Below are 5,000 nucleotides of genomic sequence, written 5' to 3'. Positions count from 1 at the left end.
AAAAGAGACGAATATAGAATTCAGAGCGTTAATTGATTATATTTCCATGAGTTTTTGGTTAATTTTGTTGGAAGGCAAATTAGTAGTCACTCATGCATTAAATGAAATTCTTAATGAATCTGCATCTCGAACAGAATAATTAAAATGAATCTTATTGTCATGCTGACTTGCTTGCATTCATCCAAATTTAATTCATTTTGCTAACAACTAACAATTATGTGTTGTTTGCTTACAATCAGATTAAGGGTGTAAGTAAATGGAGATTTTAAACATCTAAATCATCTTCTTTACCACTGTCATCCGTAGATTAGAAGGTCGGTTCCCTGATTTGGCCTATCCAATTCTCTCTATCAAACCTCTTCTCTCCATATCATCCTTCATATTATCTGGCTGTTTAATTCTCTGCCTCCCTAGCCCTCCTCACTACCTCCCCACCATACATCTTCAGCAGGTGCTCACACCATATCAGTCGTAATATTCTTACCACCTCTGCAACCTTAACTACGGATCCCATTCGTGTTATTTCATAGTTTTCCACTCTGTTTCCTCTCCTTGCATTAACACTGGTCCTATTATTATGCCGTAGATCTTGACTTTTATATTGATTACCCCCCTCCACTTTCCACGGATACTTTACTCTCTCTCTCTCTCTCTCTCTCTCTCTCTCTCTCTCTCTCTCTCTCTCTCTCTCTCTACCAGCTGGGTAAGACGAGCCTCAACATCTAGGTTTGTATCGGGTGTCGTCGAAAAGTTTTGCTGATTTTGCCATTTTTGGTTATTGCTTTATGATTTATTTTCTTGAGAAACCTTTTTGACATTGCCAATGTTAAGCACTATTTAAAGTACTCCTGCCCTATTCCCTTGACAAGAGTAAGGTCGGTGATAAGCTATAACTCCCTAATTACTAAATATTGTCTTCATTGGTGTGGCTTTGTGGTATTTTGTTGCTATGATGAAGCACAATTTTCATATGTTATTATTATTATTATTATTATTATTATTATTATTATTATTATTATTATTATTATTGATATCGTTGTTGTAGTTGCTGTATTTGTTGTTGTTGTTACTTTAAATCATTGCTAATATTAGTGGTATTATTGTTATCAACATTTTGATAATTTTTACTTGATAACCAAAAAACATTAGAAGAACATTGAGTTGAAAATTATTTTTTTAATTTTATGTCAAAATCAATTCAATCATACAAAAACATGCAGAAACTCAAATACTTTAAAGATTCCCTCACGCTATTTCCATAACTATAATCATAAAGTTATAGTTCTTATTAATTATACCTTAATCATCCACAATCAATAATTACCCTTAATGACTATCGACTATTTTAGTTATGTAATTGATGCACAAATTCCTTATCTCGACTCGACTAATGTCATTTTAATGGCTTCCATTTGATAACTTCACCGGTAATGATTTCGCTTCCTTAAGGAGAGAAAAATAAGTTTCTGCTCCTCCTTCTCGTTAGGGTATTCTCATCGTTTAATTTTCTCTTACTCGTTCTTCATCCTTTGTTTTCTAACTTTTCCATTTCTCTCTTTCGCTACGATGAGGTAAATGTGTTGACACGAACATGTTTCGCTCTGTACAATTCTTCGTTAAAGGAACTTTGAGATGAAAAAGATTGTTCTTTATATACAAGAATATGAAATTACATCATGAAAATGAATCTTGGATTAACGGTGATTGGAGACCCATGGAAAAATTATATTTATGGTGCATGAAAGAACTGTTAGGTGTGAGGAAAACCATAACAAATTATCTTTGCTTGGTCGAACTTGGTCTTGTTAATTTTCCATCAAACCAGAGACAGTTTTTCGTTCAAGCTTGGGTGGGGCGTCGTACAATGGGAGGTAATCCAATGAAGTTTAATACCCCTACCTCACGTTATATCAGAATCTTGTTAGATAATGATATTGACGATGAAATGCAAGCATCTGAAAGATTGAACCAGAGAGTAACTATCTCAAACTCAAGTGGATTAACTTTCTATAAAAAAACATCTGTTCAGAATTTAACGTTCAGAACATTTATAGTATATATATATATATATATATATATATATATATATATATATATATATATATATGTATATATATATATACATATATATATATATATATATATATATATATATATATATATATATATATATATATATATATAAATTGATAGGTTGGAGGGAATGAAGTGGATAATATTTTCCATTCCCCTGTTTATTGATGTTGGCCGCTGGACTGATTGATTGATTGATTTAAAGTTTTCAGGCATCCTGACATCTAAGGTCATTGACGCCGTAGCCGTTGGAACAGGAGAGCGAAGGGCCGGTTACCTGTGCAGGAGAGGGTGTGTGTGAGTGTGGCCAAATACAAAATAAGTAACATATGGTAGAACCTTGCCCCAGGACCTACCAGATTTGGACCCCGTATGATATCTCATCGATAAGCGACTTGATGGTAGAACGGTCAGACTTCAAATTTTTTTTTCAAATCAAAACCTTAATTTTGAATAATAGGATGCAAACTCTTTCATTGTGCTAACCCCGGCTGACTTCATTTCAGGAGTAAATTTTTAATTTTGTGTTTGAATTTTAATGCATTTCCTGTCTATCCTGAATGTGTGATATTTATTAGTCTATATTATTATGTTGTTGCTATGTGTTATCAAAATTGATTTTCTAAATAGCTCTTAATATGATTATTTTTGTGTGATTTAAAATATTAATATTAATTATTGCTGCCTTTTGTTTTGAATATAGTTCATTTTCCATTTTTGTTTTCCTTTTTAGGAAATGTGACTTGTAAAATGAGTTTATGTATTTGGACCGTTGTGTAATTTTATAATATTGGTCAAAAAAAATATCTATCTATCTATCTATCTATCTAACTAAATACATATATATATATATACACACACACACACACACACATATATATATATATATATATATATATATATATATATATATATATATATATATGTGTGTGTGTGTGTATATATATATATATGTATAATGTATTTATATATATATATATATATATATATATATATATATATATATATATATATATATATATATATATATATATATGTGTGTGTGTGTGTGTGTGTGTGTGTCTTACTTATAACTGTAATCGAACAGTTTAACATGTTTTTTTTTTTCAAAATGGCCCATAAAAGAAACACAGGAAATAAATAAATCACTATATTTCGGTCAATAAACATTGACCCTCTTCAGGATGTAAAGTAAAAATGAGGAATACAGTAGAGAGTGACGGTTTATATCATTAAGAAGATAATTCTCGGAGACCGACCACCAGATATGCATCAGAGGTCAAGACTCCCTCCGAGCGGCTCAACAATAAGAAGATGCACCTGGATGTAATTAAATTTGGCTAATCCTTCCAGCAATTATAACAACTATAGAACAATTGAACACACCCTTCTGCTTTCCAATATAAACCGTCACTCTCCACTGTATTCCTCATTTTTAATTTAAATCCTGAAGATGGTCAATGTTTATTGACCGAAATATAGTGATTTTTTTTTATTTCCTGTGTTTCTTTTATGGCCCTTTTTGAAAAAAAACATATATGTATATATATATATATATATATATATATATATATATATATATATATATATATATATATATATATATGTATGTATATATATATATATATATATATATATATATATATATATATATATATATATATATATATATATATATATATATATATATATATATGTTTGTGAGTGATTCTGTTATCCAAATGGTATTTTGATTATCTTTTAGTAGTAGCCACAATATCTATATGAAATCAGCATATTATGCAAATCGTCCAATAAAAAAAAAGAGTATCAAGTTTGCCTTCAGGAAGGCAAACCTCAACTACCACTTAGTTTCTTTTTCTATAAACTCACTTTCCTAAATATACTTAAGATCACAGAAGACTCTTAATCAATCAGTCATAAACATATAATGTTTGTGACAATTCGAATCTATTTGAGTCAGCTTTGTTTATTATTATTATTATTATTATTATTATTATTATTATTATTATTATTATTATTATTATGTATATGTTCATGTTTATGTTTATATATAAATATATATATATAGATATTTACATATATATATATATATATATATATATATATATATATATATATATATACCTACATATATCTGTATTTATATACATATATATAAATATATATATATATATACATATATATGTATATATATATATATATATATATATATATATATATATATATATATATGTGTGTGTGTGTGTGTGTGTGTGTATTTATATATATATATATATATATATATATATATATATATATATATATATATATATATATATATATATATATATATATATATATATATATATATATATTCCCTGTGAGGTTAAACGACAACCACTTGGAATACAACAATCTCTCACTAATTGATGAAAGTGGCGTGTAGTAGTTAGGATAAGGGATGGGTGTGGAAAGGGTTGAATCTGTGTATGTGCATATCTAACTAAATATTTAGCCTTCATTTTTGACTGGTCACGTAAAATAAGGAATCTATAAGCTTTTTTTTTTTTCTTCTTTTTTAATATCAAGTTTCTTGTATGTGTTTTCGTTTGAAAGTACGTCACTCCAACAGTCTTCGAACTTATCGTTATTCTGCAGAGAAATTCTACTCAAGAATATTTGCGGAAATTCTCCACAGATGAATCACATCCCTGTCCTATGTTTACTTTCCAAACTTCCCCCAGGGAGCTTTCTGTTACTCCTGACGGTGAGAAAGCAGCTCTTCTCCAAATGTGAATGCATCTCTTCAAATTCTTACATCTCAGCCAAAACAAATTGTAATGAATATATGATGCCTTGAATAATAATTATAATTCTAACGATTCGAATCAGACTTTCTATCATTCGTAATGGAATATTACGCAAAAAAGCGATTCTTTTCAAGA

The sequence above is a fragment of the Palaemon carinicauda genome, chromosome 6, assembly GCF_036898095.1.
Source record: "Palaemon carinicauda isolate YSFRI2023 chromosome 6, ASM3689809v2, whole genome shotgun sequence".
NCBI classification, from domain to species: Eukaryota; Metazoa; Arthropoda; class Malacostraca; order Decapoda; family Palaemonidae; genus Palaemon; species Palaemon carinicauda.
This window is presented reverse-complemented; position numbering follows the sequence as displayed.